Raw genomic sequence first — 26133 nt, 5'->3', positions numbered from 1 at the left:
AAACCAGCGGCAATAATGTAGCTGGGTTCAAAGAAGTACAACGTTTGATAGTGACATTGGATGGTGTAAGCAATGCTACTTCATATTTGGTTAGTCTAGCAGCAGATAAATGTTTAGTCTGCGCTTGGTTAAGAATTTCAGTCACTGAGTGAGGCACCTGTACAGTTAAGGGATGACCCAGAACAATATCAGCAGCCTTGTCTAACAGTAACGCTACTGCTGCTACTGACTTGACACATGTTGGTGCTGCCCGTATGACTGGGTCTAACTGTACTGAGTAATACGCTAGGGGTTGCTGTTTGTCACCATGTACCTGCATTAATATTCCTTGTGCATGGCCTGAAATTTCACAACAAAACAAATTGAAAGGCCTTGCATAATCAGGAAGTCCTAGTGCTGGTGCTGATATAATGTCTGTTTTTAACTGACAAAAAGCATCTAGCTGTTCTTGTGTCATGAGTAATGCACCTTGTGCATTTTGTCCCTTTAGGACATCATATAACGCTTGTAGTTCTGTGATGCGCCTACAATCCACTCTCTGCAATAAGTGATTAGTCCTAAAAAGGAGGAGGTCTAACTGATGAAATTACATTTCTCCTCTCTGTAGTAATGTGTTTAGCATTAGCAGAAATACAATGAACCAAAAATTGTATTTTGTCTTGTGCGTACTGTAACTTGTCCTTGGATACTTTGCAATTCTTTTTGTGTAAAAATAATAACAAGGAATATGTATCTTGTTAACATTTCTGTCTGTCATCTGCACACAAAAGTAGGTCATCTACATATTGTATCAGTACTGTGGACGCATTCACTGGTGCCCATTCCTGAAGGACCAATGCCATAGCCTCGCTAAATCCACTGGGACTTACTGCTCCTCCCTGAGGCAATCTTGTCCAGCAGTACTGCTGTCCCTTAAAGGTAAAGGCTAGCAGTAACTGACTATCCTCAGTGATGGGCACGGAAAAAAAAGCGTTGGATAAGTCGATGACACTGAATACTGTGGCACTAGTTGGAATTTGGTTGAGAAGTGTGTGTGGGTTGGGAACAATAGGACTATCTATGATCATCCACTTGTTGACCTCCCGTAGGTCATGTATAAGCCTATAAGGGGGCTTATCATTTACTTGGGAATGTTTTTTAATGGGAAACAGAGGCGTATTCCAAGGGGACCTGCAGGTCTTAAGGACCCCTGCCTTAACATAATCCCCAATTTGTTTCCCTATCGCTTCCACCTGTTCACTATTTAGGGGATACTGTTTCATTTTAACTGGTTGTACATTGGGCTTCAATTTGATAGCCACTGGTGTTACTGGGAGTAAAACCACATCTACTTTACTGCTGGACCACAGGTCCTGTGGTAATGTTTGAAGCAATTCAGGAAGCGAAGTACTTGGGGAGTCACACTCCTGAGATGAGACAAACATGTAAGTATCAAAAGCAATTCTTTGGTTGTCACAAGCATGAGTTGAAATCGACACAGTTCCATCTTTAAATATTATACAGGCTTCTAGAGCAGATAAAAGATCTGCTCCTATCAAATTTACTGGGCAGTTCTCAGATATGAGAAACTGTGTGACAACTGATTTACCCTTTGGTCCAGAAACTTTTACTGGTTTAGATTGTTGTAGGAACTGTGTTTGACCATGTAAACCTGTAGCAGGTACTTGATCAACTGAAATTAGATTTTTGGGCACTAAGTCTTTCCTTATTACAGATCTGGCTGCCCCGGTGTCCACCAAACACCTGATGGTTGGACCTCCATCAAGAGTTAGAGGTAAATTACATTGGGGTCCTGCCTTAGATACTCTGCAGGGAAAGGTGGGCACTCGGGGGCCGTGTTCCTAATCTGATTTGTGCTTGTCTAAGGAATTTTGACTGCTCTGAAAGGGTTTCTGCAAATTGGCTTGCTGATTGTTCCATTTCTGACAGTCCCTTTTAAGATGACCCTTTTTATTGCAAGCAAAACACAGACCCAGTCTCCTTGTTGTTTCAGCAGTGGTTCTGAATCTGTTACCAGAGCCCTCTTTTTGGGTATCTTGTTGGTATTTACCTGGTGCTTGTTGCACCAGATAAATAGTCTGTGAAGCTGACTTCTTTTTGTCAGCTTTTTCCTGATTATTATGTTCAATGGCACGCAAGATAGTGAGCATCACATCTGGAGCCAATGTCCCTGCTTCTGGCCTGCTACGGTACAATTCTTCCTTTAGGGCGGGGGATAGGCCATTAAGGAAGGCAGTCTTGAATACTCTAATGTCTCTAGGCGCTGTCATATTAAAGTCTTGATCAGTATGGCGTCTATGCATGATATCATAGTACTGCTGTACTGATTCTGTTTTACTTTGTCTGTGTTCTTGTGCTGCTGGTGCATTCTTTACCAGGCGATTGCAGAAAAGTTCACATTTTTCTATCCACGTCTGAACAGAAGCACAAGTTTTGCGCTCGTTTTCAGCAGGTATGGCAAGTGCTTCACCTGGAGGGTCAGGCTGCATCTGCTCTATTTGACCTGCAATCAGATCTCCTGCAGAGGCTTTTGTTGCTTCATCTAGATCTAGCCATGTAGCATTATAAATCGTTCTTAATCTTTTAACCTGCCTAAGGAACCCCATGGGTTGAAGTTTAATATCTGGTATGTCCTTAACTATTGTTAACAGTTCTGAATTTGTCCATGGCTTGTACCATGCTGTGGTTCTGCGCTGCTCTGCCTGCGCTGCGTTACCATCCACGGCTGCTACAGCAGGTGTGATTGAATCTTGTGTACATACCGGATACAATACATAGGGGACTGGTTCCTCGGGTACAGTATATGCTGGAGGTGTAGATGCCAGACTAGAGACCACACATCCATTTTGTTTAGGATGCACTCCTGGTCTTTTGACATTACATGCTGTGCACTCTTTAGTTTGCCAATGTATAAAATTAGGGCATCCGCATCTCCAAGTATATTTTGTAGGTTTGTTATTTTTAAGTAATGGCAACCATTCACTGATAGATTTCCTAAACCTAACGGATTTCCTTACATTTGGTCCTTCACATGGTTTACATTTGCAAGACCAGGGTGTCTGACAAACTGGACATATTGTGTCATCTGGTGGGTTACAATGTCCACAATTTGGAGATGCCCAGTAAGGATACCCTTTGGTTTTCTTGGGACCTCTACGTCTCATTGTTCCCTGTCTTGATGTGTCTGCGTCATCCCAGTCATCCAAATTTATTAGGGACATTTGTTCCTTAATTTGGTCTACCTCTTCTAACTCTTTTTCATACTAAAGTAATTCACCCGTGTTAATCCACAACTCAAGCCTATGCTCCAGTTTATTATCCTTCACATATCTCCCATAGGTTACTCTGATCTGTTTCAACCTGTCTGGGTCCAGAGTGCCATCAATAGACACCCCTGCCCATTGAAACAACCGCCTCATACCCTTCAAGCATTGCTCACCATGTACACTCTTCATAATGTCCATGGCACTCCGAGGTGCTTCATCCGAAGGATAAGTATTTGTATTTCCCATACTTATTGGCCACTAAGTATTGAGAATCCGGGAAATATCAGTAGCCTGGATCTAATGGATCCTCTGAGATATAACTGTGAGGAAAATTGCCTGGAGCAGAGGTGATCTGTAACCAATTTTTACCTATGTCACTATCCTTTGGAATGAAATGACATCCCATCAAATGAACACATCATCTGGGTTTTCTCTATTTTCCCAAACCCCTTCTTCTGCAGAGTACACTACTGCTTTTAAAACAAATGGATGTCCCTCCCCTAACTTATGTATGATAGCTATGCAGACACAATCCTGACAGGACATTTAACTTGCATCCATTGTTCGCACCAGTCTGTGTTTACAGATCACAGAAGAGAGAGAAAAAGGTTTTAAATGACTTCCGTTCCTCTTTTTTCCCCTTAACTCAGTACGCTATAATTTTGAAAGCGACAGGAAGTGCTTTATGGTACTAACAAGGTATACAGGTCAGATGCAATGATACTCTACTGTGATTACAACTTAGACTCTTATATTGTGTACAATATTCTGCTCTGAATCTTTCAATTCAGAAAGTATATCTGACCACTTCCTTCCAATGTCTCTTACTGTAGGAATGAAGTGGCAACAACTTGGTACAAAAATGTAAAATCCTTCTTCCCAAGGTTCAGAAAATAGGGGAGATTCTCCTGGACTACAAATATAATGTAAATAAAATGTCTGATTGTGGTGCGCCTTTACTAAGAGTACTACACACTTACCAAGGGGACATATCTGTTTCATAACTCTGAGTTCTTTCTAAAGTCTTCCTACACTATCTTACACATTTACACTGCAGTAACACTGACTTAACCTATGTTCTAATTTTCTTTATAAAACAGACAAGACAGTGTTCCAGCCCTCAAGTGCCACATGGGTCACTTAAGTATGCGTATAGGATCGCTACCGCACCGGATCACCTGACCAGACTCATTGGACATTTTGACTACGCCACTTCAATCACCTGTTTATTTGAGGTATACAGACCAAGTACACGTGTCTCAGGAGCCACTACCACCAGTGAAGGCAGCTGCAGCAATGTCCAGTTTAACAACCCGTCAGTTGATTATGTATACACACTCTAAATACTCAGGAAAAATTCACGCTTACATTCATTGATTCATAAGCCTTTGTAACATATATAAGCACATATAAGCAAAAGAATAGAAGGAAAATGAGAAAATCAACCTGCTTACTGAGTGAACTCTGTGCGCACGATCCCGATCCCTGTCTGGCAGCAGAACAGATTGGACAGTTAAGGGAATGAGAGTCTACAGAGAAATATCTCTACGTACCATGCATGGGCTTTGAGTCTCAGTCCAGGAACCGTCCGCGCAGTCGTCCGCGGTTCAACAGGTGATGTGGATCTCGGATTCAGAACCTCCAGATTGATAAAGGTAACCCCAGGAAAGGACACCCCTCGCTTATCCAAGTTCAAGCACGCATTCAGTCAGTCATCATCAGGTTCATACACGGCTGCAGCCAGTGACCAGTCAACAAAGTAACCTTTGTAATAACTAGCCACGTGTGTTTAGTGAGGAATAACAGAGCAGAGCTGCTTTATATCCTGAAAGCATTACATTATAAAGAGATACATATTTGCAAACAGTGTCATAGTTTCCTTACACAAAGCGTAATCCTATTGGTTAATGATCTCTTTAATTCTATTGGTTAACATACTTTTCTTATCCTATTGGTTAATAAACTCCTATCTTCTTAGTAAAGGCTATAATTTCTATATGTGGTTTTATGTGGGGCAACTGGGGACTTTTGCTAAGCTCATAACCTACATATGTCTGGTTATGTTTTCACACCTGCTATACCGCAAACTGACAAATACCTTTTGAAGCCTCCACGTCTAGCTGCAAGGAAAGTATATCTTAGATAAAGGTCATAACTTCACAATATGAGTTCAAACAAAGTACAGTGCCTCGTACTTTTTCCTGTGTCAGCTCTAAGCTGAAAACAATTTGAAAGAGATTATCAGATGTCAAACAAAATGGAGTCTTATGAACAAATATGGCTTCCATCTTTATCACTCCCTAAGTTCAGAAGAACCCTCTGACCGTTCAAAAGAGCAATTTATCCTGGAATCCACCTCTTTTTCTGCAACTAATACCTCTCCACTTCCTCCTCCAGGGAAGATCTTCGTTGCACCAAATCTTCGCAAAAAACTTCTTACACGGGCTCACTTCTCCTCCTTCATGGGCCATGCGGGCGGTTATAAGACACTTAAATTAATTCAGCGCTCCTACTGGTGGCCTCATCTCAGGACTGACATTCAGGTATTTGTAGCTGCCTGTCCAAAATGTGCCCAGCATAAAAGTCCCAAAGGTCCACCAGCCAGGTTACTCCATCCTTTGCCGGTGCCACTAAGACCATGGACGCAAATTTCTATGGACTTTATTACAGATTTACCTATGTCTGGTGGGTGGAACACCGTATGGGTCATAGTTGACCGATTCTCTAAAATGACACACTTTGTTCCTCTGGCTAATCTTCCATCTGCATCCCAGTTGGCAAAATTGTTTATAGCATAGATCTTTCGACTCCATGGTCTACCACAGGAAATCGTGTCTGATAGAGGTCCTCAGTTTGTGGCCAAGTTTTGGAGATCCCTATGTTCTGCTCATGGCGTGAAATTAAACTTCTCCTCAGGATATCATCCCCAAACGGATGGTCAAACAGAGAGAGTGAACCAGGATCTGGAGACTTTTCATGTCCTCCTCACAGGACGACTGGCTGGACTTCCTCCCATTCGTAGAATTTGCCCATAACAATCTTTATCACTGTGCCACAAAATCTTCTCCATTCTTCATTAATTATGGTTACCATCCAAGAGTTCCTGACTTCCAACTTCTGCCTACGCTCGAGGTTCCTGCCGCAGAGTCAACACTTCGACAATTTACTGAAGCCTGGAAACAAGTTCACAATACTTTGCTCAAGACATCCAAGAGATATAAGACCTATGTAGATCTGAAACGAAAAGCTGTAGCAAGCCTTAAGGTAGGAGATCGGGTTTGGTTTTCCACACGTAACCTAAGATTAAAGGTTCCTACAAAAAAGTTTGCTCCCAGATTTACTGGGCCTTACCCAATCGAAAAAATGTTGAATCCTGTGGCTTACAAAGTGAAATTACTTCTGCAGTTAAGAATTCCTAATGCATTTCATATTTCTATCTTAAAACTATTGGTACTTAATCGGTTCAGAGCTGCTCTGCCTAAATCACCCAAGATCCAATCAGCACATGGAGACGAATTTGAGATTCACAAGATCCTCGATTCTCGCAGACGTTATGGTCACATCCAGTACTTTGTTGATTGGAAGGGGTATGGGCCAGAGGAGAGATCTTGGGTAGATGCAGAGGATGTCCATGCTCCAAGACTTCTTCGGACATTTCATGCCAAGTTTACAACTAAACCACATAGGTGTCTGGAGTCCACCCGCAAAGGGGGGGTACTGTCAGTGTCCAGATTCTTACCGGTATGCTGGGGCCGTTGGGTTGGCTTCCTTGGCGATGTGCGGGCAGCGGTAAAGGTGGGCTGCTGCACCGGATTCGTGGGCAGCAGTAGCGGCGGTGAGGGGATCCGCTCGTGGCGGCGGGATGCCGCTACAGCGGGTCGCTCTTGATGAGCCGTTGCTTGGAGACCAGGGGCAGTGAGCAATGTGGCTTTGCAAAAAGGTCTGCATTACTGGGCGCCGCCATGTTGGAGACCAAGTTTTAAGCATAGTTCCTGTTTACTGTTTCTTCCAGCCAATCCAGGGGAAGCTCTCCCTATAAAAGGGGGCTGGTTTAGGACAGGGATGCCAGTGCTTCAAGTCATAACCCTGTTGTAGGTGCTTTAGCCTTTGCTCCCAGGATTCCTGCTGTATTCTGGTTCCTCCTGATCCTGCTTGGTCGGTTGTCTGTTGCTGCTGCAGCCCTGCCGTTTCTAGCCTGCTACTGCCTGTGGAAGCGCTCCTGGAAAACCCGGTCCAGTTAGACTCTTTGGGCACAGTCGGCCCCGGGTCTTCTGCCTCGTCTTTCAAGCCACACTCCACAGATCTCCTTCACCAGCCACGCCTTTGTTCCACCGACCACAGCCTGCAGATAATTATCTTCAGCCTCGTTTTCCAAACCACAGTCCACAGTCCTTGTCTCCAGCCACGTCTTCAACCACCATCCACAGTTCCACAGTTCATCATCTACAGTCTCGTCTTTCAAATCACAGTCCACAGTTCTTTGCCTCCAGCCACGTCTTTAACCATCGTGCCCCAGCCTCGGTTCTCTACCTCAGCCCTGTACATAATAAATACTTTCCATTGACTCTCAAACCCCGCCTACGTTCTTCATTGCTCTGTGTCCCATGCGAAGGAACTATATCCAGCCCCCTCATCTGGTTCATTCACAGCCTGCTACCTCCTTGGGCAAATCTCAGCTGCCGGATCCTCAAACTCTGCTAGACGTGACAGAGAGAACTCGTGACAAAGAGCAGGGTGTGGAGAACCTCGTATCACTGGAGTGTTTGTTCCGGGAAAGTTGAGAGGCAGGACTGTTGAAAGGCATCTGAGCATGGAGAGCAACAAGATCTAGGACGGTTGACGCACCATTTTCTTTTTTCACCTCCCCCTGAATTTTCCTTTCTTTTCTCCTTCTTATTTTCCTTCTTTCCCCTAACGAAATGGATCTATCACAAGAGACTGCGTTTCGGGTTCTACTAGTAATTCTGTTTTTGATCAGGACAATTTGCTTTGGTGAGGGTCCCAGAGAGGTCGAGCGGGGATCTGGAATGGGTTCTAATGGTGAGTATGAATTTGTAGGATCTCAGGAGCAGCACATCACTCGATTAAAGGCTGGTATCAGTAAGCGCTCTGGTAGTCATGGAGCTCGGAGGCATTGTGAAGGGTTATTGTCTGATGAATATTGTATTTGTAGGAATTGTGAGAATATAGTTGAGGATGGGTGCATCCAGAGATGTCAGTCCAACATAAATATCGACATGGACCGCCATCCGTTGAGTGATTACCACTCACAAGTGGGTACGGTCTTAAACCAGACAGATTGCTGGGTGTGCTCACAGGTACCTCAAGGTCAGAGTAAGTCAGGATTAGTACCATACCCTTTAGCAATAAATGAGGTACTCGAATTACAGGGTGGGAGACCGGTGTACAAGAAATTCAATATCTTCAGGCCCCCTAGTATGAAGCTCCACCAGTATCATGTAGACAGGTCCTTATTGGGTTTTAATATTTCCAATTACCAAAAACCAGGAAATTGGGAAGTGACGTGGAATAACCAGACAATGACCTTTTCACACAGAGCTGATAGGATACCCATAGACTCTGAACTTGTACACCAAATAGCCAACAGTGGGAGGTATTTTCGGTATAGGTATACCCGTGGAAGCAAGACCATGTGGGTTGGAAAAGTATCATCAGGGTATTGTGCCCATATCATCCAGCCCGATACTTGTACTGAGCAGATGGGAGAACTAGGGATTGGTTTCTTTACTTGGAAAGTTTGCAATATGTTGACGTTACATTTTGTCCCTTATGTTCTCCCAGATGATGCCTATTTCATATGTGGGAGGAAAGCGTACAAGTGGCTTGCCCCCAGCTCAGAGGGATTGTGTTATATTGGGAGAGTACTACCGGAGGTCATGACCATAGCCCATGATAAAATGAAAGACGTTCACCGCAGTGCTCAGGTTCCTTATACTCATACTCACTATAAACACATCATCAAGAGACACCTCATAGATAGGGCAGAGCATGCAGCCTCTGATTTAATCCACGAATCCACCGGGATTCAGTTCCTTCTCGCATTAGACATCACCCGTACTGCCAGAGGAACTATAAATTATAGGTATATCCATGCGCTAGCGAACTTGATAGATAATATCACTGAGATGTATGATGACACCTTCAGGTATACGGGAAGGGAGTTACAAGCCTACAAGAAGGAACTGATCCAGCACAGGATGGTCCTTAATTATGTTACAGCCATGACAGGTGGGTACTGTGTTACTCTGGCAACTCAATATGGTGTGAAGTGCTGTACGTATATTACGAACAGCACTGACGACCCCTCGGAGATCATCGATCAGAAGATGGACGAGATCTTGCAGTTGAAGTGGGAGTTCAGGAGGAAGCACAACCTTACTTTAGCGACTGTGGGTAAAGAACTGACCGGCTGGGTCTCATAGTTGAACCCACGCAAATGGTTCTCAGGTTTAGGAGAGTGGGCTCAAAATGTCATTATGAGTGTGGGGAAGTTTCTCCTTTGTATCCTGGGAGTCATCATAATTATTGGTTTGATATTTAGATATGTTAAAATTCTAACGTGGCGCAAGCACGGCACAAATTTGACGAGTCTAAGGAGTGAGGGTGCTGTTACAGCAGCAGATTTAATTTATGATCCATCCATAGAGACAGCGTTATGATAAGGATTGCAAATGAATTTCATGGCCTGTTTCTTTCACCCGTTTTTCTTTGTCTCCCCCTCTGCCCAGATACATCCAACCGGAAAAGACGTCAACCCTACCCAAATTGTTTATGTGTATGTATTTTTATATATGTGTCTTATCTTCATCTCTGCAACCTCCAGTTAATGGCACACATAGTTGACAGGTGATATCCACATATACTAGCACTCACATATGTTCCCCCTCCATGTACCATCAACTAAATGTGCACCCCATTTGTTGGAACAAGAAGCCAAAAAGAGCTTGGTAGTGTTTGTTGGCCCATTTACAGACCCTTAATACGGGATGAGAAGGATTTAATGTATACTTCGCAATACCTCGAAGCTTATTTAGAACATATACGGCACACTGATACATGCCCCTCAGACATGGATTCATACATACATGCTTTTTACTATCCCACTAGGTCATACATTTCCCACCTACAACTCTCCTCTGATTACCCAAGCTTCTGTATATATTGTATATATATTTTTCTATTTTATTAATTAGTTAGTGGCAGTTATTGGTGACTGCCAAAGGGTGAAATGTCGAAGTCGAAAAATATTGCAGTGCACACATCACATACAAACTACACACAGATGACCTCCGTGTGCATACTTATTCTGCCGTGCGTGTACATATTCGCAATTTGCGTATGGTCGCTCCCGCGGTTCTGCATATTAGTGCGTGGTATGGGTAATTATGGTAGGGTTTGTGATCGCATGGAAAAGCTATAAAAAAACATTACATATTTAACCAAATAGTGCACAATGTACACATAGTCTCCCTGCATCACACCAGCAAGTTACAACAGTTTAAATGGTATCAGAACAAAGGGATTCACCTTTACAGGATAGGAGAGGACAGAATAAGGTTATAAGGTGGTGTTTGGTATCCAGCTGTAGGGTATTTTAAGGGCAATATTCCGGTGTTGGTTTGCAGAAGATCGCACGCTCCTGCGAATAGTTAGGCGCAGGAGCAGAATATAAATATTAACTGTATTTACTGTACATTTGGTATACGGCGGGAACCCAGAGGAGACCACCTGCAAGTGCACCTGGAACAGACATCGCACACCTATTCAAACCAACCTATGACATCTCCTGTACTATAAATGACCATCCCTGTGTCCAATGGACAAAGAGATTACAGTATCCATTGTGTTAGGTTTTGGACTATTGTATAAAAGAGCCAGCTGCATGCCCGGTCAGACACAGACTCTGAACGTCATCTACCTTGATGACTGAGGACCAGACTGGGAAGCGCAGGCGAAACCAAACACGTATGTACCATTGATTGTAGTCATTATTCTATTGTATTGTATTGTTATTGTAACCCCCTTTCAGTAATTATATGTTGGTGTGTCGGAACCCGGCATCTTAAATACAATCTGGTGTCGTGTCTCCTTTCCCTGCTAAGGTTATAAGTGTATTACAGACACATGTGTAGCTGCTAAGTGTTCACGGAGTATCTTTGGGTGTGTACGCACTGAGTGTACTTTGTACGGCCAGTGCGGCGTTTGTACGCAAAGTACGTACACGGTACGGAGCTCTGTACGCTAATTGTGTAAAAAGTACGTAGGCTAAGGATTGAGTTCAGCGGCTGCAGTGGCTCCATTTAAAGTATATTAAATGTCTTTTTAAAGTAGTGCTTTTAGTCCTGTAAGTAAACCGACGTGTACACGTGTAAATATATACCACATGCATATTCATGTCATCTGTTCACTATTCGTCATCTATTCACAACCTCCCAACCTTCCACCCTACTGTCGGACACTGCATCCCACAAATGGGATGGTGGGATAGTGCCCAAAAAGCAAGTCCTGCCAAAATTGAAACAGTAGGAAGGTATGTCTTGAGAAATGTTGATATAAAAACATAGGAGCAAATTTACAATGGCAAAACTGCTAGATAATGAATTTTTGTACATTAATAAGAGCGCTTTCTAAATACCATATTTAAATATGCAACATCATTAAGTGACATATGTAAGCAAATAACAGAATAGAATCACCATAAAAAAGAGGGAGGAACGTCCTCATGAATCTCTTGCATAGATATGGGCGATAATTGAATAAAATCTTCCTTTTCAGAGTTGTTCTTAAAGATGTTGCTGAAAAGGAGGATTTTATTAAATTATTGGCCATATCTATGCAAGAGATTCATGAGAACATTCCTCCCTATTTTTTATGGTGATTTTATTCTCTTATTTGCTCACATAAGTCACTTAATGGTGTTGCACATTTAAATATGGTATTCGGAGAGCGCTATTATTAATGTACAAAAAGTCATTATCTAGCTATTCTGTCTAATGCTGCTTTCACATCACAAAACCTGCTTTTGAAACGGTTCTTTAAACGGTTCTTAAAACGAGTCTGGGCAGTTAAACCCCCTTCACATCGCATGTTGTAACCAGTATATTACCATTTCATTACCGTTTCGGTACCTTTCACACTGAACCCGTTTCACCCATAGAAAACAGTGGTTGTCATTATAAATGGACTTTTCTGGCCCACACATTATTAATAATTATTAATTAATTAATTATTAATAATTTGGATAGTCGTACGATGGAACCCAGCAGCTTGAAGCATTTTAACCATGTTTTTATATATGAGTGCATCCTTCACTGTCCCAGTTATTTGTCTGCAGATTTCCTCATCCCCTCTGATTCTTAACAGCTCCCTCCCCTCTTCATCACTCCAAGTTGCCATTGTATAATATATTTGCAGTAAGAAAACGCTTCTAAACCCACTCTCATGTGTCTGATGTGTTTTTCCTCCAGCTTCCTGCTTCTGCCTGGTGACATCACACATGGAGACAGCCTATCACCTCCTGTGGCCTGGAAATACTGTTTCAGAGCCTTTCACACTGCACAGTGAAACGGTTCTGAACCGGGAAGGACCCTGCTTTTTAACCGTTTCAAAATACCAGTATTTTGAAAACTGTAAATTCAAGGTGGCTCTTTCACATCGCAGCTAGAACCATTTAGGAAGGCTGAAAAATCTGCAATTTACCAGGTTAAAGCTGCGGTGTGAAAGGGGTATAAGTGTTATTGGGATATGCACTCATTTGTACAATTTGTAGCTGTACACCAAATTTTTTTGGCGCATTGTTGCTAAAGTTTTTTTCTGTATGGCAAAACTGCTGCTACACACTACAAACCTTTTTTATAGTAATGGCACACTTTATGCTGGAGATTTCCACAAAGATGTACATGTATGGGTTTGTAGGGCAAGGCTTGCACCGGCCGATGTGCGGCGTTAGGGCATTGCTAGTGTTTCACACCCATGAAAAAAAAAAGTTTTCATATTGCATAGAGTATTTATCTAACAAATTCATTAATACATTGATTAAATCTATTCACAATAGCATTTGCCATCCACCCCACTTTCTTGGTGACTACATAACTGTCAACTCAGTCATCTTCCTTTCAGTTCCTGATGCCCATAGCCACAAGTTCACTGCACCTAGTGGTTAAGTTTGACATTTTTTCAAGAGTTAACAAATGCTTTGTCGAAGGGTATTATATATCAAACATTGGCATACAATAACATATATTGTACAGTACCTCTTTGTAATTTTAAAGCATCAACTGTGAAAACACAGAGGAATTGTACTTCAGATAGTAGATCTTTCTTTTATATGGTCTACAAAAATAAAATCTTGTTATTGAAAGAGTTATATAAATATGCAAATTATATACATGTTCATTTGAAAGCTTAAATAGTTCAGAAATATGCAAGCCACACATGCATTGTGTTAGTTTTGTTAATTGAGGTGACAGGGTTTCGGGGAAAAAAATGTGCTTGTGGGTTAATTTCCAAAACAACAAACAACAGCTGACACCCTGAGCCGTGTGTCTACAGCGCTGTCTCAAGTGTTCAAAACCTTACATGAAATGGAGCCTGTAAAACAGAAGACTTATCAGGCGGTCGACAGTATTATTAGTGAGAAGAAGAAGAAGAGATTAGGAGTTCATTGCGCAGTATGAATTTTCAAAAAACCAAAAAATTATGCAGGGTTTTTTCATATTGTCAAGGCCACTTGTGAGACTTGAGTTATGCAATGTTATTCCTTTTAGGAGCTTTGAAGGATGGCAATATAGGGGCTCTAGACACAGTAGGCTGATTCAGTGTTAATAGCGCACGCAAACGGCAAATGTTTTAAGTCTGCGCTAGTATCTGAGTCACACAGCACATGTGTCCTGGTTGTCTGCGTACCTGATCAGACACGGTACAGAATCAGATGCACAGCCTGATCATTTTAGTAGGCATTACTGGGAGGTAACAGTAGGGTGGCAAAGCCAATGTGGGTGCATCAGGGAATGTTGCTGAAAGTGACAACCTTAAGGATATACAGTCACAAGCACAGAAGGCCATGGTCAGACATAAAACCTGCACCTGCCATAGGATGTCTCCACCTAAACATGCACCAGATGGAAATGCACTCTTAAGACACTGCAATATATTTACAAATCATTGATGGCATTAGCAGACGTAGCATCATCTGCAGCAAAAGATGCAGCCACCGCCATGTCTGTGACTGCCTCAGAATCAGGTCCAATGTATCTGTACAAGCCATGCCACTGCTTTTACACACCGATCAGTAGCATACCATTCCGGGACTAAGTATCAAATGTTATAGTTCCTGTATCACTGTTTTCATTAGGTGGCAACCTGTTTTACTGTCCTTCCATTACAGACAAACAGACAGACACACAGCGGTGTCACTAGGGGGTGGGGTGTGTGAGCCGCACCGGGGATGTCACCAAAATGCTGATTCCTCCTCAGTGCCAGGAGCTGGGTGCAGCACCCTTTTAGCAGCCTAAACCTAACCCTCCCCAGTGGTGCCTAACCCTGACCCCCCCCATCCCCACAGCCTAAACCTAACCCACCCGGGGCCACAGCCTAACCCTAACCTTCCCCCCACAGCCTAAACCTAACCCTTTCAACCCCCCACCCTCCACATGTCTTACCTGTGAGGCAGGCCATCAGATCCTCATTCACAATACCGGTGGTTGGGATCTGGCACCGGCCTGGTGATCCTATTCAGGATGCTGGTGTCGGCATTCCAAGTAGTATCGGGAATCCGGCATCGGTATTCTGACTGCCGGGATCCCCACCACTGGGATTCTGACCGGATCCCGACTGTAAGCTTGCTAGCAAGGCAGTTTTAGATATTACCAACTTTGTTCACTGTTTTTTCACTGATTATTCATTGCTCATTGTTTTATTACAGTACTGTGCTTGTTCACAATTGTAAAGCACTGTTGAGTATGCTGGTACTATATACTTAAATACATATTAATAATAAACTACAAACAGTACAGTGTAACCTATAGGCAATATATTAATTCACCAAAATGTAACGGTAGCTGTGTATTTCCAAGTTGCTAAAATACACATTTCTGAAAGACTTTTGAAAGCTCAGCTGAACACCTAGGGCTAATTCCCGTTGGTGTCTTTTATCCAAGACAAAAGAAATAAATATATTACAAAATCTGCTTACTCTGGAGTCCCTGTAATTTGTGCATATTCAGCAATAAGACCTCGTTTCTCAGATGTTGCCTCTCACTTTTTTCTTAGGTTAGAGACTCCCATGACCAAAGCACAGAACTTAATTAATGCATCTCTTACACTTTTAATCCAGATAGAAAAATGAGTATAGTGACAAGAGACTAAGCAATGCTAAAAATATAAAAATACAATCTCGAGCATTTAAGTTACTGTATGTTACTTCATATTGTTTTCTAAGAACATAGAAAGCTAGGACTGCCAATCGGAAGAAGTCATATGTGACCCGCAGGAGCACGCAATCACAGGTACATATTAGACGATCAGCACGAATTGTCATTCTGATATGGAAAATCATGCCGATATTATCTAAGTGTGTACACAGGAGAGAGATAATTGGACACAGATAAAGTACCGGCTAATAATCAGCTCCTCAATGCATGTTACAGCCTGTGCTTGAAAAATGACAGGAGCTGGTTGGTTGGTACTTTATCTCTATCAACTTTATCTCCCTCCAAGGCTTAGTACATAGACACCAATATGTCTAAAGAAATTCCTCAAGAAACTCTGAAGATACCGTGTAGGAGTGTGCTGATTCTCAGTCTCTTTTCTTCCTTTACTCCTGCTGTATTTTCCAAATGAGCCACTTCAGAACTGGACAGTATTTAAGTGATCTGGGTAGTCCTAACCCAGCACTTAAGTGTTTCACCCTCCTGGTTTATGCAAAAAATGGGGGAAGTTACTAGTAGCTTCCCCTCCTGCCAGAACCAATCTGCTCCTTCAGTATGGCGGTGAGAAGAGCTCCCACATACTAAGGCATTCACTCACAGAGCGGCACAACAACTGCCCCGACCAACTGCTGCTCGCTTCCAACTGTCCCTGGCTTCCCTACCTGACTCTGCTCATGTGACGTGCACCTGTCGCCTTAAGCAGCTGCAGAGGGTGCTGGGAATTGTGGTCTCACTTTGTAATGACATATAATTCAGCTGTAATGCCTCACATAGCAGGGTATTACATATCACCTGTCTCCTCCAGATGGATTTACAGATGGAGCCGCATTCATCTAGTGCAGCTCCATCGCAGACATACAGATGTGTCCACAATTTTTTTCACGAGTAACGAGTGGATGGATTTTAAAATTTAGTTTGTGATAATAGAATATGTATAAAGAAAATATTAAAGAAGCAAATTAAGAAAAAATCAAAAGGCATGGCTAAATCTCTGAGTCTATTGCATGCAAAACTCTGCCATACATGGTGGGATATAGCAAAGATACATGTGGACACACCTGTATACTCCCGGTGGGACTAGGCGATCTAGCGACTAGCCCTGCTACGAGAGTGCACAGAGACGCTCTCATTAAATTGAATGGGGCATATGCATGTCATGCAGCGATGGGCCTAGGCAGGTGTGCCCAGGCACGGACGGAGCAATGATTAGCGTGACTCCATCTGTATGTTCCCAATAGCACAAGAACTGCATTTAATGGGGGGATTCAATTGCTGCTACCAGACCTATTCAATTAGCAGGGAATACCCTGCTTATGAGTCCCCACAGACGGACTGAACCAGTGGCGTGGATGGAGCTACAGCTCCAGGCCTCCACATACATATAGGCCTATCACCATGGTAGCATAATGATGACCAGCTGCCTAGCTGGGTCCATGGTTGGCCAGAAATCATAAGTATTAATTGTAATTTTATTTTTATCACAAAATGATGCAAGTTTTCTATTTTTAGGAATACTTTGAGGCTATTTGTCTAGGGAGTGTATACACCCACATGTCATTGGCCACATCCACAATGCACTGGTCACATCTCTTTCCCTCCAGTATAGGCCTTTGAACATTTTCATCCCCAGGCCTATGTGGCCCTTTATCTGGCCCTGTGTATGTACATGTGATAGGGAATATAGGGAGTGATTCAGAGGTGATTGCTGCAACAGCAGCGATCGCACTCTGAAGGCTTTTGTGGAGTGCGGTCGCGCAGCGGGCACACTGCGCGTGTGCACCCAACAGAGTCCTAGAGAGATGCTATAAGCATGTCACTGGTGCGATCACCTCTGCCTGATTGACAGGCTCGCAGGGTGGGAGGGGGCGTGCCAATAGCGTTAGAACGCCGTTGGTGGGTCGCAGACCGGACAAAGCAGGCGTGTCCGGACCATTGTGGGGGCGGGCCGCGGCCACAGTGTGAGGTCACCGATGCAAACCATAAGGTGGCGGGTAGCCGCCTGCCAGTGAAGCTAGGCTGCTCAGGCAGGGTGCTACTTGGCGGGCGCAAAAGCATCACCGCCGTGCGATGCTTTTACACCCGTGGGGCAGGGCAGGTCCAGACATGCGGGGCTAACTAGCTCTGTGCTGGGCTTCCCCCCACATGTCAGGGAAAGTGATCGTAGATGTGCTAAATTTGAATATGAATCACCCCCCTAGATTGTAAACTCCACTGGGCAGGGACTGATGTAAATAGTATCTGTAAAGCGCTATGGAATATGTGTGCTGCATAAATAACTGTTAGTAAATAAATATAGTTGTATGTGGCTATGGTAATGTTTGTGAACTGGGATGTGATCATGGAATCCGAACAAATTTAAAAAATATGACAAATTCTCAAACTTCCTAAGTGCTCTTCGCTTACATATAATAGAGATAGGATTCCAGAGAACTTTATTACATAGATCAATATCATCATCATTTTCTAATATTACGTTTGTATGATGGAATTGAATAGGCAGCACATTGACCATGTTGAGAGAGGTGAGCATACAAGTGATACACTTTAGTTCTTTTTTTATTGTTATTTTAAATAAATGGAGGATTATTTTCTAGGTATAGGATAGGATTTTCCTCAGCTACCTGGACTCCTTAAATAACTATCACACGCCAATTCCAACTATACTTGTCTCTCTCTTCTGCTTTTACTAGCTGGTGACATATCCTCAAATCCAGGTCCCACCCACATACCACAATAGCATTCAGCTGATACACAATGGAATATAAATCCACCAAACCTTATAAACATCACATTTCTCCCATCTTCCTCCAAGTCACAAAAAAATGCTTTATGGAATGCACGCTCTGTTTGCAACAAATAAACATCTATCCATGACCTTTTCATTTAAAAAAACCCTCAAAATGCTGGCTATAACAGAAACATAGATCACACAATAAGACACTGCCTCCCCTGCATCACTGTCACATGGTGGCCTCCACTTCACACACATCTCCAGGCCTGGTAACAGTAAACAAGGTGGGGTTGGATTATTACTGTCCAAATCTTACACACAATTTTACCACCTATTCCATCACTCACATTGACATCATTTGAAATACATTCTATTAGGATTTTCATCAACTATCCACCTCTCTGCAACAACTGCTTTCACCAGTTTCTATATTCACCTCTCCTGACACTGCTGTATCACACCTTAACCAAACTCTAGAAGCAGCACTCGATTAAGTGGCTCCAGCTACCATCACACTCCACGTAGACTTGGATGTCAACTGTGCCACTCTAAATTCACAAGATACCTACAAAACCTCTCATGTAAAGTAGAACATCAGTGGCATAAATCTCATAGTTCAAGTGACTTTCTCACATATAATGTGAGATGATTTACCACTCTTATCATAATGCTCTGGACACTGCCAAACAAACATATTTCCAGTCCCTCATCTCTGCTCAAGCCTCTAACCCCAAGCAACTTTTTAAAACATTTAAATCACTTCTTATCCTTCCCTCACCAATCCCACCAGCCACTATCAGTGGGCAAGATCTTGCTTCCTATTTCAAGGACAATATTGATAAGATCCGAAATGAAATGGTATGCTCTTCCACAGCCAGTAACCTGCTCAATTCCCTTACTGAACCCTCTAACACCTTCTCTTCATTTGATCCCACAAATGAAGGTAAAGTATATACACTCTTCTTGTCTGCATACTCTACTACCTCTCCTTTTGATTCTATACCCTCACAAATTAGTAAAGCTCTGTCTCCTGTGCTCATCCCAACCTTAACAAACATATGTTATCTCTCTCTGTCTACTGGTATCTTTCCTTCTCTGTACGAGCATGCCGTGTTTACTCCCATTCTGAAAAAAATAAATTCTGCCCCTAGCTCTCTCTCAAATTACCGTCCCATTTCTCAGCTCCCATGCCCCTCCAAGCTACTTGAGAGACTTGCCCACACTCACCTCACACACTTCACAGAGACAGCACTGACTAAAGTAGTGAATGATCTGGTCACTGCTAAATCTAAAGGCCATTACTCACTACTTATTCTCCTTGATCTCTATGCTGCTTTTGACACTGTTGACAACTCTCTTCTCAGACAAATAATACAATCCCTAGGTCTTCATGACACAACCCTTTCTTAGTTCTCATTCTACCTATCTAATCGCTTCTTCAGTGTTTGTTTCTTTGAATCCACCTCCTCTTCGCTACCGCTCTAAGTTGAAGTACCACAAGGCTCAGTCTTAGGTTGTGTGAATAGTGGTGGTGCGGACTAGATGGCGTTATCGCTCAAGCAGTGATGGTGAATGTGAGAGTGTTAGAACAAATACTTAGCTGGATTGTTTCCAGATGAGAGACCAGGTACAATCTAGGTCCAGTTTATGATGGATATCTAAGCCATATTTAAAGAAAAAATAAAAAACAATATGTAGCGAAATCGCTTCAAATGGGAAAGATGTAGAGCTGTTTATTTCGTCAATAAAGAATGGGGGTTTTAACTAGGTGATATGAATATTCGGAAGATGGATAGTTTTTTTTATAAATAAAAAACCCAACATACAAAGACAGTATCCTCATATGAACACACCTGACTTACTCAAAGACAGGTGGTAACAGGTCCATAAAGGTATCTTTTAAGGATGTGATGTTAGGTTCTCTGCTTTTCTCAATCTATACCTCATCTCTTGGCAAACTAATCAGCTCTTTTGGATTTCTGTACCATCTGTATACAGATGATACTCAAATCTACCTAACCTCCCCAGATGTGTCACCATCTGTAATATGACGTGTCACTGAATGCATCTCTGCCATTTCATCTTGGATGACATCTCGACACCTCAAACTTTTAAATATTTTCAGAACAGAATTAATTATATTTCCACCAGCCAATAGTAGTTACCAAACTAATATCTCTATCACTGTTAATATCAACCCTACCCCACAAGCTCGCTGCCTAGGTATGATTCTTGACTCTGAACTGCCCTTTGTTCCCCACATTCAATATGTCTCAAAATCATGTTAAATACATCTTAGAAAGAAATTCAAAATATGACCATATCTTACATAAGATACAGGATAAACTCTGCTCTCATTGGGGGTAATTCCAAGTTGATCGCATCAGGAAATTTTTTAGCAGTTGGGCAAAACCATGTTCACTGCATGAGGGGCAGATATAACATTTGCAGAGAGAGTTAGATTTGGGTGGGTTATTTTGTTTCTGTGCAGGGTAAATACTGGCTGCTTTATTTTTACACTGCAAATTAGATTGCAGATTGAACTCACCACACCCAAATCTATCTTTCTCTGCACATGTTATATCTGCCACCCCTGCAGTGCACATGGTTTTGCCCAACTGCTAACAAAGTTCCTGCTGCGATCAACTTAGAATTACTCCCATTATCTCCCGCATTGATTATTGTAATAGTCTCCTGACTGGTCTTCCCAAAAATAGGCTCTCACCACTACAATCCATTTTGACTGCATCTGCAAGGCTTATTTTCCTCACTAGAGGTTCATTGTCTGCAGATCCACTCTATCAGTCCCTCCATTGGACCTGAATTCCCTTCCTGTCTACTACATGACCTGTGCAGGCTCCAAGGGGGGAAGGGCGATGGGGGTAGGGGGAGACAATGGAAAATACCGTGCCTTTGAAATGCAATTACATGAGCGTCTGAGTCCCCTACAGCATAAACCAACACCAATGGGAAGGAAGTGCCAACCTTTTTTTTTAATGTGTTCCCGTGACATTCACTTTAATATTATTTTTTTTCCTCTCTAATACATCCAATGGAAGGATGCACACAGGTTTCACATAAATCAGAGTAGATCTGCAGGAGCGATTCTTTACGCTAAATGCAACTATACAGCGGCAATGAGTAGAAATTAGTGTATTCTGACGCAACTAACTGAGCAAAACAGTACTGTAGATCTTCGGCGTTAGTGTATTGCACAGGACCTGAATTCCCTCCCTGTCTACTGCATGACCTGTGCAGGCTCCCAGGGGGGAAGGGCGATGGGGTTAGGGGGAGATGATGGAAAATACCGTGCCTTTGAAATGAAATTACATGAGCGTCCGAGTCCCCTACGGCATTAACCAACACCAATGGGAAGGAAGTGCCAACCTTTTTTTTTAATGTGTTCCCGTGACATTCACTTTAATATTATTTTTTTTCCTCTCTAATACATCCAATGGAAGGATGCACACAGGTTTCACATAAATCAGAGTAGATCTGCAGGAGCGATTCTTTATGCTAAATGCAACTATACAGCGGCAATGAGTAGAAATTAGTGTATTCTGACGCAACTAACTGAGCAAAACAGTACTGTAGATCTTCGGCGTTAGTATATTGCACAGGACCTGAATTCCCTCCCTGTCTACTGCATGACCTGTGCAGGCTCCCAGGGGGGAAGGGCGATGGGGTTAGGGGGAGATGATGGAAAATACTGTGCCTTTGAAATGAAATTACATGAGCGTCCGAGTCCCCTACGGCATTAACCAACACCAATGGGAAGGAAGTGCCAACCTTTTTTTTTAATGTGTTCCCGTGACATTCACTTTAAATATTATTTTTTTTCCTCTCTAATACATCCAATGGAAGGATGCACACAGGTTTCACATAAATCAGAGTAGATCTGCAGGAGCGATTCTTTACGCTAAATGCAACTATACAGCGGCAATGAGTAGAAATTAGTGTATTCTGACGCAACTAACTGAGCAAAACAGTACTGTAGATCTTCGGCGTTAGTGTATTGCACAGGACCTGAATTCCCTCCCTGTCTACTGCATGACCTGTGCAGGCTCCCAGGGGGGAAGGGCGATGGGGTTAGGGGGAGATGATGGAAAATACCGTGCCTTTGAAATGAAATTACATGAGCGTCCGAGTCCCCTACGGCATTAACCAACACCAATGGGAAGGAAGTGCCAACCTTTTTTTTTAATGTGTTCCCGTGACATTCACTTTAATATTATTTTTTTCCTCTCTCTAATACATCCAATGGAAGGATGCACACAGGTTTCACATAAATCAGAGTAGATCTGCAGGAGTGATTCTTTACGCTAAATGCAACTACACAGCGGCAATGAGTAGAAATGAGTGTATTCTGACTGAGCAAAACAGTACTGTAGATCTTCAGCGTTTGTGTATTTCACATGACCTGAATTCCCTCCCTGTCTACTGCATGACCTGTGCAGGCTCCCAGCTGCTGTTAAACTACACATCCCAGCATGCCTTGCTACAGTTTTGCTATTTGGCCATGCTAAAGCTGTTGCAGGGCATGCTGGGATGTGTAGTTCAACAACAGCTGGTGAGCCGAAGGTTCCCCATCCCTGGGCTAGCGGGACGAAAATACCATGCTTTAGAAATGTGAGCGTCTGAGTCCCCTAAGGCATAAACCAACACCAATGGGGAGGGGGTCGGGCGCTGTCTGCTGTACTTTTACACATGAAATTGTGACTCTCTCATGAGGCATCGTGGGCCAGCGATGAAGGCTGATGCCCTCTTGCACAAATGCTAGTTCTGCATCTAACCCTGCACCCCTTTCCCAGCACCATCACCCATTTTGGCGCTCCTACCCTCTATATTTTAAATAGGAAGAATGTGAACATTTAGTGCCAGCCCAAAACAGTGCATGTTCTTGCTGGGAAGGGGCATGGTAACACAATAATACCCCCAGATGAAATGACACAACACAGAACTGCAACTTTATTCACATTATATCATGCAATAGTGTCTCTTATTCTCATTTTAATCATATGATAGTACCACATTACTCCTAACAGTATTGCTCTTATTCACATTACACCCCACCACATTGATCTTTATTTACATTAGACCACAGGTTCTCAAACTCAGTCCTCAGGACCCCACACAGTGCATATTTTGCAGGTCTCACAGAATCACAAGTGAAATAATTAGCTCCACCTACTGTATGGACCTTTTAAAATGTGTCATTGAGTAATTAATACACCTGTGCACTTGCTGGTTTACCTTCAAAACATGCACTGTGTGGGGTCCTGAGGACCGAGTTTGAGAACCACTGCATTAGACCATGCAGTAGTGTCCTTTCTTTATGTTACGCCAGAAAATATTGTAGTACACCTTATACACATAATGCCGCAAATTAGTAATGCTTTTCATATTTAAATTTTCAGATTTAATTTCATAGAGCCGCAGTCACACACAGAATATAGGCATGTACTGTAGCATCTCATTTTATTCAGCAAAAGCTGATTATTCCCGTTTGGCTAGTTTGCCGGCTCTGTATATTACAATAGAAAAAAATAATAGTGTCAGTGAAAAAAACACCTCATGACAGATACTGTACACAAGCTCATGTCTAAATATACTGTAAGCAGTGATATTAATCCTTAATGGCTAGGGGACTTGGCCGCTGACTTACTGTACTATGCCACATCCCTGACTTTAATGTACCACACTGTTGCTTAAACTCCTTGTTTTGGCTCTGTATACTGTACATTATACAGCATTTATTATTTGATCATTCTACGGGACCTCATTGCCTCTGTGTACTGTTATTTTAGCGAGGGGATTGTGACGCTCCTTCAGCATTGCCCCGTAGCCTTCAAAACGTCTGCTATCTCTCACTCCATCTCCGAGCGCTGCCTGCCACATGGTGGGGGTTCACGGTCGGCGGCCATTTTGTCAGTTTGCTATGCGATCGAGTCCGGTGTACCGTAGTGTGCATAGCACTCGCTTATCCCTATCACCCCTGTGTATTTTAGCTAGGGGATTGTGACGTTCCTTCAGCATTGCCCCGTAGCCTGCAAAACTTATGCCATTTCTCACTCCATATCCGAGCGCTGCCTGCCACATGGTGGGGGTTCACGGTCGGCGGCCATTTTGTCAGTGTGCTGTGCGATCGAGTCCGGTGTACCGTAATGTGCATAGACCTCGCTTATCCCTATCGCCCCTGTGTATTTTAGCTAGGGGATTGTGATGCTCCTTCAGCATTGCCCCGTAGACTGCAAAACTTGCACTGTTACTTGCTCCGTAGCCTAGGGCCTCTGTGGGGCAAGGAGTCATAGGTGGTAGCCATTTCTATTGAGTCTGTTACAAATTTGTATGTGTACTGTACGGTGCATAGAACCTTAACAGTGGAACCGCTCCTGCAGCTTTGCCCTGGTTTATGTAAATAAAAAAAAAAAAAAAGTGTCTGGAAAAAACTAACATGCATTCGTACTTTAGGAATCGAACCCGGGACTCTGAGTATAGGAAGCGGAGCACTTCACCACTTCGCCGCAGACAGATGAATAAATCCATTAGTTTTGATTATGCCATAATGGCTACGGGATTAGGACGCTAACATACTGTACAATATTCCTAGTATCATTAGGCAATAATGAACTTCTAACACGTCCATTTGCGTCAGTGTACACTACTGGTTTTATGTTGCTTTGTCTGCGGGATTTGGACGTTTACATATTCCTAAAGTACTGTAAATGGACCATACAGTATACTGCATGCTGTACTATTTGCGTCTGTACTGTATATAATGTATTAAATAATGCAGCATAATGAGACGCTGTACTTAACGAGATGCACTAGTAAAGTAGTCCTTACTACAGTATACAGTATATTTCAGTATTGTATTTTATGGGGGACCACACGCATGCGCAGTGGTGATTGTAAAAAGCGACATCTGGTGGATGATCGCAGGTATTACATGTAAGGTAACGCCAAACGCTCTGTCTGCCTCCGTGCGATTAGATACGCCTCTCTGTGACTAGGCGCGCCTCCCTACGCCCCAGTACGCTGCGTATGCTCGATCGGGACAAACGCCTCATCCACTCAAGATAAAGGTGGCTACATCTGTACATATTTTAACTGTATGATGCAACTATTAAATTCATAAATTCATGTGATAACTTATGTTTCTGTGAACACTGGGGGTAATTCTGAGTTGATCGCAGCAAAACCATGTGCACTGCAGGGTAGGCAGATATAACATTTGCAGAGAGAGTTAGATTTGGGTGGGTTATTTTGTTTCTGTGCAGGGTAAATAGTGGCTGCTTTATTTTTGCACTGCAATTTAGATTTCAGTTTGAACACACCACACCCAAATCTAACTCTCTCTGCAAATGTTATATCTGCCTCCCCTGCAGTGCACACGGTTTTGCCCAACTTCTAAAAAATTTCCTGCTTCGATCAACTTGGAATTACCCCCACTGTGTATACTTTTTTGTTTGCTTTACAGGATAAAATATGTTTATTACAGTACACTGACACCACAATTTTTCCATTGTTAATGCTTTATTGATTTTTTACTATATATTATTTTTTTTATCATCTGAGCCATAGTGCGCACCTGCAGCAACTGAATTGATATAGTGGTCACAACAAGGAATTTGTGGCAAAGCGAGTGACAGGAAGAGGGGTGGTAACGGGGATTGGGTTGCTTAAC

At 42.8% G+C, this 26133-nt stretch overlaps 1 protein-coding gene across 9 annotated transcripts in view; it reads right to left on the bottom strand.

The window, feature by feature from the left end:
- The window catches only part of LOC135055219 (syncytin-1-like), a 113773-nt gene that overhangs the window by 4504 nt on the left and 83136 nt on the right, over positions 1 to 26133 (bottom strand). For 4 of the 9 annotated variants that reach the window (XM_063959016.1, XM_063959011.1, XM_063959013.1 and 1 more), the window contains one exon: positions 13541 to 13619. The exons of 4 other annotated variants lie outside the window; for them this stretch is intronic. The gene's annotated coding sequence lies outside the window, so the exon portion shown is untranslated. Of the gene's footprint in view, positions 1 to 13540; positions 13620 to 16062; positions 16341 to 26133 lie in introns of those variants that run through there. One more of the 9 variants, XM_063959018.1, reaches the window with a different exon arrangement.

The sequence above is a fragment of the Pseudophryne corroboree genome, chromosome 3, assembly GCF_028390025.1.
Source record: "Pseudophryne corroboree isolate aPseCor3 chromosome 3, aPseCor3.hap2, whole genome shotgun sequence".
NCBI lineage: Eukaryota > Metazoa > Chordata > Amphibia > Anura > Myobatrachidae > Pseudophryne > Pseudophryne corroboree.
The sequence above is the reverse complement of the archived record's forward strand: the minus strand, read 5'-3'. Positions and strand labels throughout refer to the sequence as shown.